This window comes from Silene latifolia, chromosome X (assembly GCF_048544455.1).
Source record: "Silene latifolia isolate original U9 population chromosome X, ASM4854445v1, whole genome shotgun sequence".
NCBI classification, from domain to species: domain Eukaryota; kingdom Viridiplantae; phylum Streptophyta; class Magnoliopsida; order Caryophyllales; family Caryophyllaceae; genus Silene; species Silene latifolia.
The window spans coordinates 133,553,912-133,567,144 of NC_133537.1; the positions used below are offsets into that span (position 1 = coordinate 133,553,912).

Consider the following 13,233-nt stretch of genomic DNA (forward strand, 5'->3'; position numbering starts at 1 on the left):
AGAAAAAGAAGATGGAATCTCCATTTATAGAACAAGGAAAAGATGGAAATCTCAAAGAGAAGGGCAAAGACACATCGCCCAATTAGAAGAAAGATATTGATGATGTTGAAATGGCTCTATTAGGAGAGCATGGAATTTTTCACAACAAGAATGAGAGCTTGCAAAGCTCACCTATGACAAGTTTTGATGAAGGCCTCATTGGGCATGATAACAAGAAAGGAGAGTTTCTCTCATCAACTCATGATCCACCCTACATAGGAGAGAAAGCAAATGAAGTTTATGGTCTATGGGACGATGAATTTGAGGGATTGGTTAATCCCTATATTGGGAATTCTATGACTCTAGACCAAGGCTTGATGGATCCTTGTCAACACTTTGACTCGGACTACCACAATGAAGACAACAATGTGCAAGGTTCTATGCAAGAACTTTTGGTCGGACTATATTTTTCGGTTACTTGTCGTTAGGAGCACCTAGACCAAAACACAATTTATAACTTCACAAACAACTCTACAATTAGTAAAGAGGCAAGTAAAGGTCGGATCCCAAGGGACGGAAATTGAGATGAGATTTCTATTGTAACTAGTGGTGTCTAAGGGGTGTCACAATTAGGGTTTGAAGTAGAAGATCACTAAACTAAAAAGCAATGAAAGTAAACAAGCAAGATGAAATAAAAGGGATGTAAACAATTGATAAAAGGCACTAGGGTGTCATGGGGTCATAGGGGATTCATGGGAATTGATCATACAAACATATTCTCAAGTTATAAGCAAACAATTATTGTTGTGATGGATCTAGTTGGTTTATATCTTACAATCCTAGGAAAGTTTGGGTCCCGGAGCCGAATCGATTAGATTGTAAAACACCTACAAGTCGACTTAATCTTCCCTACTCAACAATATGCATGGTCTAATGAGACTCGAGTTGGTTTATGTCTTACAAGTCTCATTGAAAAGATAGGTGATGGGTAAAAAATGCAAGGATTCATAGGCTCATATTTCATCAAACATAACATGTGCATAAGTTGAGATCACAACAAGCAAGCAAATAAACTATGAAAGCATATTAATTTAAGCATGAATCATCCCCCATGTTGGTTTCCCCTAATCACCCATTAACCCTAGCTAAGGAAACTACTCACTCATTATCATGTTGAACATGCTAGCAAGGTTGTCAATCATACCAACAAAGTGAAACATGATTAATAAATGAATGTGATTAACAATAATTAAAGAGGGATTAAGAGAATTATACCTACTAATGATTCCAATAATAAAGCAAAGAATAAAAGAAGTACTTGAATGCTTGATTGAGAGGTTGTCAATCTCCCAATAATAACCCAAATAATCTTCAATTACCCAAAATAAAGGATGAACAAGAGAGATATTAAGGAAATAAAACTTGTATTAAAACTTAATTAAATGTTGATTACAAGATTAAAGAGAGATTTGATTGATATTAACTACTCTAAAGATTGCTAAGAAGAACATGCTCTTCTAATTAGACTAATGGGGTATTTATAGTGGGGATTAGGTGTATGAATTAAGGTTAACTAAGGGCTTAAATGACGATTAAGTCCCTTGTTGAGGAAACGCCGGTCTCTTTTGGGAGACTCCGGTCTCTAGGGAGACTCCGGTCTCTAGAAAAAGATGTGCATCCTTCCTTGAAGCTTGAAGAAGACGAAATGGGATTGTCTGGGAATCCGGGCGTCTTTAGCACGGGACGGGCGGATTTGGCGGTCTCTGCCCGGGCGTCCAGGGGGTGAAGACGGGCGGATTTGGGAGCTTTTGCCCGGGCGTCTTCTGGAGAAGCCGCTCGGATTGTGGCTTGGCGGACGGGCGGATTCAAGGCAATCTGCACGGATTGTCAGGCAGTCTTGTTCCTTCTTCTTTTCTTCCTTTTTCTTCATAAAATCCTTGAGGATTTCCTCGGGGATGCAAGGATCTCTTCTCATCATTGCCCATCTACTATAGTATGTACAAAGGCCTTCTAATCTTGTCTCTCCTTGATGCTTGGTCATTGAATTCAATCAATTTAGCCTCATTTTGCCATGAAAATGCAAGGTTTGCACTCCTCTCCTACCAAGGGATCAAAACCTCAAAGAATATGCAAAACAAAGAACTAAAGACAATAAATGACCCAAATATGCACTACAAAGCATGGGAACAAGGCTAATTCAGGGACTAAATATGCTCTAATTATGGTCACATCAAATATCCCCAAACCGAACCTTTGCTCGTCCCGAGTAAAGAGGTGACAAAGACTAGGACCATTATTTAAACTAACCTAATAACATAGCTGGTATGAGACAATTAGCGGGTCTCACTCCGCCCCTTCAACTCACAACAAGACAACCATGAGGTAGGATGCCTTCTTGCAAGGCAAGGTGGGTCTTGCCAAAATGGCGACACATCCAAACATTAAGCATACAAAATCAAGTAATGGATGCATCTACAAAAGAATAGCCACTTTCCTCATCTAAGTGGCGGAAATTATCTACAAGGGAAGCAATTCAAGGGTACACACTCCTTCATAGATGCAATTTCTTCAAACTACTAAGCCTAGAAGGATACCAATAAATCACCTCCAAGTTATGTCAAGCTAGGGTACCTTTATCCTCAATCGTTAAATGCTTTTGTCAAGAGTAGACTCCCTATGGTGTTAGAAACACTGGAGGATCGCGGAATTCCCCCTCTTGCCTAGACAAGAAGAGGGGTCGTCCCCTCTCTACCATGCACAAAAATGGATACGATGGATAAAGGGATCGAAAGATATTTGAGTTTCACTTTGGGAGTTTGCTTTGTTGTTGTTTTTCCCCCCAATTTCTTGTGGCATATAACATTTGAGAACATTTTCTTTTGCCATTTCTTTTTTATTTTTGCCATTTCAATACTTGACAACTTTCAACTTTTCTTTGCATTTCTTTTGAACATTTTCAAAGTCACCCCATATGTAGTGAGGGTGCCTTATATTTGAAGCATAGGAGTTTTCATTTTTGTTACTCCTCTTTTCTTTTGATGCACTTTGCAAACTTTCTTTCACTTTTCATTTCATTGAACTCAAATTGATTTCTTTTTGTGCCCATTTCCTTTGATGACAAAAATGTGGTAGAACATGGATGATGGATGCATCGTTTCAAGGGTCACCTTGGAATAAACGGTAGCCAAGGAGTTATCACATCACAAGGTACTCTTGACTAGGCCTTAATCTATGGATCAAAGGATACTAGCATGACACATCCTAGGGTGTTTTACAAGTATTCTAACAAGCAAATTCTTAAGAAGGAAAAAGCATCTAATAGGGCCTATATACACTTGTCAAACTTCCCAAGTAGACGGTTTCACAAATTTTTTCTAACATGCAAACTACATGCCATGATGCAACTACCATATAAACATCCTAATGCAAATGATTCTACCAACTAATTTGATATATACACTAAATGCAAGTCCTAAGTTCACATTGTTATACCGCATCAATCAAAATAAAGCCACATAGTCATTAACATAAAGAGGAAAAAGGAGATTGGAAAGATCATACCATGCGGTCTTCAATATCCTCATGTCTCGGATGTGGCGTAGTCGATCAATGTGAACAAGGATAGAACAAATACAATATATACAACAATATATACATGACTACACTACAAAGGAAATGAACTTGTTTTTGGTTTTTTCAATTTTTCAAATTTTTATGGTTTTTCAAATTTTTTGATTTTTTTGGATTTTTGAATAAAATTTAAGTTAGAATTCCCCATCCCCACACTAATATGGGCATTGTCTTCAATGGCCAAAATGATGGTAAATCATGCAAGCATGATGCATGAATTCTACTCTAAATGCAAGCTATACTAATCTATATACTGCATGATGCATGGATTTTTTGTTTATGACGGAGAGAGTAATTTAGATTACCTCCCGTTGCGTATGCATGTACTTCCCCAAACTGAGTTAAACATTATTTCTAATGTCCTAAAGTTGGGGTAGTTCATGCACACAAGATGCAATGCATGAAACTAAATTTGTCATTTTGGATTTTCAAAAGTGGGAACAATTAAATAAGAACACCTCAATGGGGCCGAGGTGTTAGTCCTCTATGTTGCTAGGACTCTCCAACCATGATCAAGATAAAGTAAATAAAACAAAGAAAGAAATAGACAAAACTCAAGAGGGTAGGAGCCTCCAAAGCTTGCTAGTCTTCCACCATATCATCATTATCATCATCTTCCTCAATTGAAGTGGACTCATCACCACTTCCCTCTTCACTTTCTTGCTCACTTTATTCATCATCCTCTTCTTCTTCTTCTTCATTAGCCTCTTCATCAATGCTATCATCAACAACCTCATCACCGACAACCTCATCGTCACCCGGAATCTCACCCTTAGATGCACTCGGAAAGAAGACTTCCCTATCCGCCCAACTAGGCAAAGGACATGAAGGATCAAGTAGTCCTTGCCTAGATAAATGAAGGAGGGGTGGATATTGGGCTAAGTAAGCATCTTCCCGATCCTTAAAAGCTTGTTTGTGCATCTCTTGCATAAGTAGAGTCATGTAGTCATTGCTTGCTTTAACACCTTCGGGTTTGAACTCTTGATACTTGAAAGGATAGGGTGGTGTGACAATGGAAGAGGAGGACATTTCAATTTCACCCCTTTGTTGACGGATGATGTATTCGGCTTCTTTTGAGAGGGGAAGAAGGTAGTTGGTCTGATGGACACTCAAACGACATATCTTGGATCGAAGGCAAAGTAAAAGATCTAGCCTCATTGGTGAGCCACCCATATTTGGTGTCAAGAGGGTTATTAGTGACCCACTTGTACTTGTTAATCATGGCATCCATGTCAATGAGATGACCCCCCTTTTTCGCCACATACTTGCTATCCTTGTTGAAATTCGGATCAAAGTACTTAGCCAAAAGAGTGACTAGACCTCCATTTACAATAACGGTGGTGCCTTGGTTTCCACAATCAACATTTAGCCATCTTTCTACCAAAAGCCTTAGAGAATTGTAAGGCTTGGTGAATTCCCTTCCAATATTTAAGGCCGACTCAAGAAGAACACAATCGAGCTTGGTAAAGTGGTTAGTGTCTTTTCTTGCAATGATGGTATTCTCGATGACCTTGTGCCACACTCTAATGCCCGGATGGTGGACTAATAGAGCGCGACTAGCATGATAGTTCTCAAATTTCCTCCCGGAAATCGCCTCCCAAAGAGGAGCGGGGTCATACTTTCCGGGATTCTTGAAATAACTAGGTGAATCACTAAGACCCAATGTTTTACCCAATTCATCAAATGTGATGCGCCTACTCACATTAGCAAGGCGGAACTCGATGTTTTCTCTAGTCTCTACCTTAGTAACTTTCAAAGAACTCAAGAATTCTAAGGTAAGGGAGGGGTATTTCAATTCTCTCGTAGCAAACAATTTTCCCAACCCCATGGCTTCAAAAAAGGCTTTAGTTTGTTCAAGGACACCCAATTTGTTCAAGGCATCTTCACATATGAATTTGGTGGATAGAAAGGATTTTCTAGCATACTTGGCAAATGTATCTCTATGGGAGTTAGAAATGAAAATTACCTCCGGATAGTTCGATAGTTGAGCAATTTCCGGAGTTGTTGATGTTGTTGCTTCCAAGGGAGGTTGTTGTTGTTGCACTTCCAAGTTTGAACTAGCTACCACCATAGCCAATGAGGCTTTCTTTGCTTGAAGACTCTTTTGTCTTGTTGAGAGCGCCTTTGCCTTAGGTGCCTTTGTTGCTCCTTTTGTCCTTGCCATTGATGATTTAACCAAGAAAAGGGTGAAAATCTTCAATTTCCAAGTATACCCAAATCAATTTTAAGATGAAAGACTTTGCCTTTATAATTTCAAAAATTGACTCAAAGGTTGAAGATTTTGGTGCTTGGTTTGATTTTTGTTGGTAGAGGAGTGATTAAGTGTTGTTAAAAGGAAGTTTGGATTTCATTTTGTTGAATTTGGTTGAGGAAATCTGGTTTTGGTGATGGAGAGGATGAGGTTTTTGAGTTTTGGGGTTTATGGGTAGTGTTTTGAATGAAGGAATGAAGAAATGAATGTGGGATGGGGTATTTAAAATACCCGAAAAATTTGAAATAGCAGGGGAAGACGGGCGTCTTTCCTTCGGGACGCTCGGATTCTCCCTGTTTTAGTTCAGGTTTTCTCGCCTAAAGACGGGCGTCTTTCAGCAAAGACGCTCAGATTTATCAACTGCAGGACGGGCGTCTTCTGCTGAAGACGGGCGGATTCTCAGACAGTGAGATTTCTTGTTTTTCACAGGCAAAAAGACGGGCGTCTTTCCTTCCAAGACGGGCGGATTTCTGAAGACGAGCGTCTTCTCTACCAGGACGCTCGGATTCTTTAACAGTCCCAAAATTTCAAATTTTCAGCTCAGATGGACGGGCGGGTTCTGACAAAGATGCCCGGATTGCCTGAAGACGGGCGGATTCCCATGAAGACGCTCGGATTCTCCCTGTTTTACCCGGATTCAGTTCCATCCGTGCACTTGCATATCCCTTGTCATTTTCCATTCTTCAAATCCCGTGTTCTTCATTGTAGGTGCACTACTAAGGCATGAATAGCCTAGGCAATTGCTATCCCCACACTAAGCTAAAGCACTACACATCAATTAAATCATTAGTCCCTCCTTCACTTCTCTCAAAAAATGATAATTATCTTGATCAAAGCATAAAAATCCAAAAATGACAAAAATGCAATGTAAGAATTAAAATGCGAGTTAGGGGGTTAGAAATATTTACAAATGGTGGTTTAGGGAGGACTCCACCAAACTCTTATACTTAGTGAGATGTCATGGGGGCATGTCCAAGGTGTTGTTGATGTTGCTCAACACCTTGAAGAAGTAATCAAAAGCTTGTTCATTATCATGATAAAGATCTTCGATAGACCTTTGTCCTTGTTATCGGTCTTGATCGATAGCATTACCAATATAGGGATTGAAAATCCCTTCAAACTCATCGTCCCAAAGACCATAAACTTCATCTACTTGATCACTAAAGATCTCTTGAGTTGATAGAGACAACTCCCCTACTTTCTTGTCTTGGCCAATGAGGCCATCCTCTTCATTGCTTGACTTTGGTGAGCTTTTCAAGCTCTCTTTGTTACAATTCACTTGCTCTTTGAATGGAGCATCTTCAATTTTCTTCTTCCATTGGAATTCCGACTTCTTCCTATCATCCTTCCGGCTATTATGATCAACCATAAAACATGGTTCATGCAAACGGGGAGCTCTCATGGTTTTGTCAAGATTGAAAGTTATGCTCTCATCTCCCACTTCTAGAGTGAGCTCTCCATGCTTCACATCAATCACCGCACCCGCGGTGTGTAAGAAAGGTCTTCCTAGAATGATTGGAATGTTGGAGTCTTCTTCCATGTCAACAATGACAAAGTCCACCGGGATGAAAAATTTCCCAACTCTTACGGGAACATCTTCCCATATCCCTAATGGTGTCTTCGTCGATCTATCGACCATTTGGAGTGTGATATTGGTGCATTTAAGCTCTCCCATCCCTAACCTTTTACTCACCGAGTACGGCATAACACTCACACTAGCCCCTAGATCACATAAGGCTTTGTTGATCGTGGTGTCGGCAATGGTACACGGTATTGAGAAGCTTCCCGGATCTTTGAGTTTTGGAGGTGAACTCCCTTGAAGGATTGCACTACTCACCTTAGTGAAGGCGATAGTCTCAAGCTTCCGGATTGACTTCTTCTTTGTGAGGATGTCTTTCATGTATTTTGCATAGGCCGGCACGTGATTGACTAATTCCGTGAAAGGAATTGAGACTTCCAAATTCTTCACAATTTCCATAAATTTTCCAAGTTGGTAATCAAATTTGGGCTTGGCTTGACGACTCGGAAAAGGAAGTCTAATCACAACGGGCTCCTTCTCCTTGACCTTGTCTTCATTTTTCTTTGAAATTTCTTCTTTTGATGGTTCTCCAACCTTGGAGTTTTGCACAATTTCTTCTTTGTCACTAGCTTCCACAACTTCATCCTCAACTTGCTTCTTCGGTGCTTCATACCTTGTACCACTCCTCAAGTGAATGGCACTAACCGTTTCATGTCTTGGGGGATTACTTTGAGGTGGTAATTGCCCCTTTTGTCTTTGTGATCTTGAAGATGCTAGTTGAGTCAATTGGGTTTCCAACATTTTGGTGTGAGCTAGGATGTTGTTGATGGTGATTTCTTTTGCTTGACTATCCTTTTGCATTTGAGTGAAAAACTCTTGTTGATTTTTTTGCATTTGGAGGACCGCTTTTTGAACATCAAAACCTTGGTCATTTTGTTGATTGTATGGAGTTTGATTTTGGTAAACTTGGTTTTGGTTGTAAAAGGGTCTTTGATTTTGGTTTCTCATGGGAGGTGAGGTGTATGTTGGTTGAGGGTTTTGAACATTTTGGCTTTTGTATGAGAGATTTGGATGAAATTTGGTGTTTTCATTGTAATAGTTTGAATAAGGGGTACCACTCTTGTATGCTTGGAAAGCATTCCCTTGCTCATTTGTTCCCCTACATTCACCTTGGTCATGTCCCAAAGTTCCACAATTCTCACATATCCCACTTGGGATTGATGAAGATGCCGTCATGGCATTAACATGATGCTTTGGTGATTTTGAGGCTTCTTCAAGTCTAGCCATAGCTTTTTCAAACTTCAAATTGATGGTATCAATGTGAGCACTAAGTTGAGCACCCAATTGAGTAATGGAGTCCACTTCATGCTTTCCTCCTCTAGTAGCCTTGCGAGGTCTACTATATTGTGAGTTATGGACCGCCATTTCCTCAATTTTGTTCCAAGTTTGATTGTCATCAACTTCGGTGAACATTCCATTTGATCCCATGTTGAGAATGTTCCTTGAATCTTCATAAAGACCGTTCCAAAATTGTTGTACCAAGAACCACTCGCTAAGTCCATGGTGAGGACATGAGCGACAAATTCCCTTGAATCGCTCCCAAGCTTCATACAAAGATTCTTCATCCCTTTGCTTAAAGCCCGTAATTTGAGCTCTTAGCATGTTTGTCTTTTCCGGTGGATAGAACTTTTTGTAGAAAGCTAGACCCAACTTTTTTCCAAGAATCAATTCCGAGAGTAGCCTTATCAGGCCTTTCAACCATTGTTTTGCGGTGCCAATTAGAGAAAAAGGAAATAAGACCCATCGAATTTGGTCTTGAGTTACACCGGTTTGAGAAATCGCATCACAATAGTCACAAAAACTCTCCATATGAGAATGAGGGTCTTCACTAGGCATCCCCCCAAATTGGCTTCTTTCGACTAATTGGATAAATGCGGATTTGGCAATAAAATTTCCGGTTAGATGTTGTGGTGTGGGAGTACCATTGGGTAGGTTCTCCTCGGTGGGTACGAAATGTGATGAAAACTTAGGCATTGTGGGTTGATTTTGTGTTGGGTTCTCCTCACCTTCTTTTGCAAAAGGGTTGATGAACTCAATAGTATTTGGTTGAATATCTACAACCTCACCAATACCTCTCAAAGTTCTCCTAGCAAGTCTTCTATTGGTTGTCAAAGTCCTTTCAATTTCATGATCAATGGGTAACAAGTCACCTTGTGACCTTCTAGACATGCAAAATATCAAACAACTCGAAAACAATTAGAACAAACTCTGAGGAGTTTTATTTCCCCAAGGCAAAGAAAGACACAACTAATAACAATATCAGAAAATCTAAATCAAGTTAACACCGTCCCCGGCAACGGCGCCATTTTTGGTCGGACTATATTTTTCGGTTACTTGTCGTTAGGAGCACCTAGACCAAAACACAATTTATAACTTCACAAACAACTCTACAATTAGTAAAGAGGCAAGTAAATGTCGGATCCCAAGGGACGGGAATTGAGATGAGATTTCTATTGTAACTAATGGTGTCTAAGGGGTGTCACAGTTGGGGTTTGATGTAGAAGATCACTAAACTAAAAAGCAATGAAAGTAAACAAGCAAGATGAAATAAAAGGGATGTAAACAATTGATAAAAGGCACTAGGGTGTCATAGGGTCATAGGGGATTCATGGAAATTGATCATACAAACATATTCTCAAGTTATAAGCAGGCAATTATTGTTGTGATGGATCGAGTTGGTTTATATCTTACAATCCTAGGAAAGTTTGGGTCCTGGAGCCGAATCGATTAGATTGTACAACACCTACAAGTCGACTTAATCTTCCCTACTCAACAATATGTATGGTCTAATGAGACTCAAGTTGGTTTATATCTTACAAGTCTCATTGAAAAGGTAGGTGATGGGTAAAAAATGCAAGGATTCATATGCTCACATTTCATAAAACATAATATGTGCATAAGTTGTGATCACAACAAGCAAGCAAATAAACTATGAAAGCATATTAATTTAAGCATGAATCATCCCCCATGTTGGTTTCCCCTAATCACTGATGTGACCATATTTAGCGCATATTTAGCCCCCTAATTAGCCTTGTTCCCATACTTTTTAGTGCATATTTGGGTCATTTCTTATCTTCAGTTCTTTGTTTTGCATATTCTTTGTGATTTTGATCCCTTGGTAGGAAAGGAGTAAGAATCTTGCATTTTCATGGCAAAACGAGACTAAATTGATCTAATTCAATGACCAAGCATGAAGGAGAGACAAGATTAGAAGGCCTTTGTACATATGATAGTAGATGAGCAATGTTGGGAAAGGATCCTTGAGTCCCCAAGGAAATCCCCAAGGAATTTATGAAGAAAAGGTAAGAAAAGAAGAAGATGTCTTGCTGAGGCACAATCCGTGCGGATTGTCTACAATCCGGCCGTCCTCCACCTGCACAATCCGTGCGGTTTCCCACCAAGACGCTCGGATTCCATCACCACAATCCGCCCGGATTCTCTTGAATCCGCTCGGGTTCCATCGCCAGAATCCGCCCGTCCCGACCCTAATCCGCTCGGATTCCTCTACAGCGCGATTTCCTCTTCTCCAAGCTACAAAGAAAGAAGCCCTTCCTTCGGAAAATACCGGCTCCTCCCTACTCAATCTAAAAAGTGTAATTACTAGTTTAGCCCTTAGTTAACCCTAATGCATCCCCCTAATTTCCACTATAAATACCCCATTAGTCTAATTAGAAGAGCATGTTCTTCTTATCAACAATTAGAGTAGTTAATATCAATCAAATCTCTCTTTAGTTTTGTAATCAATAATTAATCAAGTTCTAATACAAGTTTTATTTCCTTAATCTCTCTTTTGTTCATCCTTTATTTTGGGTAATTGAAGATTATTTGGGTTATTATTGGGAGATTGACAACCTCTCAATCAAGCATTCAAGTACTTCTTTTATCTTTGCTTTATTATTGGAATCATTAGTAGGTATAATTCTCTTAATCCTTTTTTAATTATTGTTAATTACTTTCATTTATTCATCATGTTTCATTTTGTTGGTATGATTGACAACCTTGCTAGCATGATCAACATGATAATGAGTGAGTAGTCTCTTAGGTAGGGTTAATGGGTGATTAGGGGAAACCAACATGGGGAATGATTCATGCTTAAATTAACATGCTTTCATGTTTTATTTGCTTGCTTGTTTTGATCTCAACTCATGCACATGTTATATTTGATGAAATGCTAAGACTATGAATCCTTGCATTTACCACCATCTCCTATCTTTTCAATGAGACTTGTAAGACATAACCCAACTCGAGTCTCATTAGACCATGCATGTTGTTGAGTAGGGAAGATTAAGTCGACTTGTAGGTGTTGTACAATCTAATCGATTCGGCTCCGGGACCCAAACTTTCCTAGGATTGTAAGATATAACCCAACTCAATCCATCACAACAATAATTGCTTGCTTATAATTTGAGAACATGTTTGTATGATCAATTCCCATGATTCCACTATGATCCCATGACACCCTAGTGCTTTTTAATCAATTGTTTACACCCCTTTTAATTCATCTTGCTTGTTTATTTTCATTGCTATTTTAGTTAGTGACCTTCTACATCAACGCAAATTGTGACACCCCTAAGACACCACTAGTTTCAATAGAAATCTTATCTCAATACCCGTCCCTTGGGATCCGACCATTACTTGCCTCTTTACTAATTGTAGAGTTGTTTGTGAAGCTATAAATTGTGTTTTGATTCGGACGTGACCCAACGACCACACCTTTAATTGTGAACAAGAAACGGACCGATCAAAAATGGCGCCGTTGCCGGGGACGGTGTTTACTTGATTTAGATTTCCCTTTTATTGTTATTAGTTGTGTCTTTCTTTGCCTTGGGGAAGTAAACCTCCTCAAGGTTTGTTCTAATTGTTTCCGATTTGTTTGATATTTTGCATGTCTAGAAGGTCACAAGGTGATTTGTTACCTTTTGACCTTGAAATTGAAAGAACCTTGACGAACAATAGTAGATTTGCTAGGAGGAATTTGAGAGGTATTAGTGAAGTTATTCAACCAACTAGTGAGTTCATCAACCCTTTCGCAATAGAAGGAGAGGAGAACCCATTACACAATACCCCACAAAATCAACCTACAATGCCTAAATTCTCGTCACACTCCGTACCCACCGAGGAGAACCTACCCAATGGTACTCCTACACCACAACATCTAACCGGAAATTTTATTGCCAAATCCGCCTTTATTCAATTAGTCGAAAGGAGCCAATTTGGGGGGATGCCTAGTAAAGACCCTCATTCTCATATGGAAACCTTTTGCGACTATTGCGATGCAATCTCTCAAACCGGTGTGACTCAAGACCAAATTAGATGGGTCTTATTTCCTTTTTCTCTAATCGGCACCGCGAAACAATGGTTGAAGGGCCTTGACAAGGCCACCCTCGGAATAGATTCTTGGAAGAAGTTGGCTCTAGCTTTCTACAAAAAATTCTACCCACCGGAAAAGACTAACATGCTAAGAGCTCAAATTACGGGTTTTAAGCAAAGGGATGAAGAATATTTGTATGAAGCTTGGGAGCGGTTCAAGGGAATTTATCGCTCATGTGCTCACCATGGACTTAGCGAATGGTTCTTGGTACAACAATTTTGGAACGGTTTATATGAAGATTCAAGGAACATTCTCAACATGGGATCAAATGGAATGTTCACCGAAGTTGATGACAATCAAACATGGAACAAGATTGAGGAAATGGCGGTCCATAACTCACAATATAGTAGACCTCGCAAGGCTACTAGAGGAGGAAAGCATGAAGTGGACTCCGTTACTCAATTGGGTGCTCAACTTAGTGCT

The 13,233-nt window shown here is 39.6% G+C and overlaps 2 non-coding genes across 2 annotated transcripts; one reads left to right on the forward strand and one right to left on the reverse strand.

The window, feature by feature from the left end:
- The first annotated feature begins 8,934 nt into the window (after nt 1-8,934).
- Nucleotides 8,935-9,041, forward strand: LOC141624030 (small nucleolar RNA R71). Its single transcript, XR_012533841.1, has one exon. It is a non-coding gene; the product is annotated as a small nucleolar RNA R71 (small nucleolar RNA).
- A 3,853-nt stretch (nt 9,042-12,894) lies between these two features.
- Nucleotides 12,895-13,001, reverse strand: LOC141624462 (small nucleolar RNA R71). The gene has a single exon (XR_012534268.1). It is a non-coding gene; the product is annotated as a small nucleolar RNA R71 (small nucleolar RNA).
- Between the last annotated feature and the right edge of the window lie 232 nt (nt 13,002-13,233).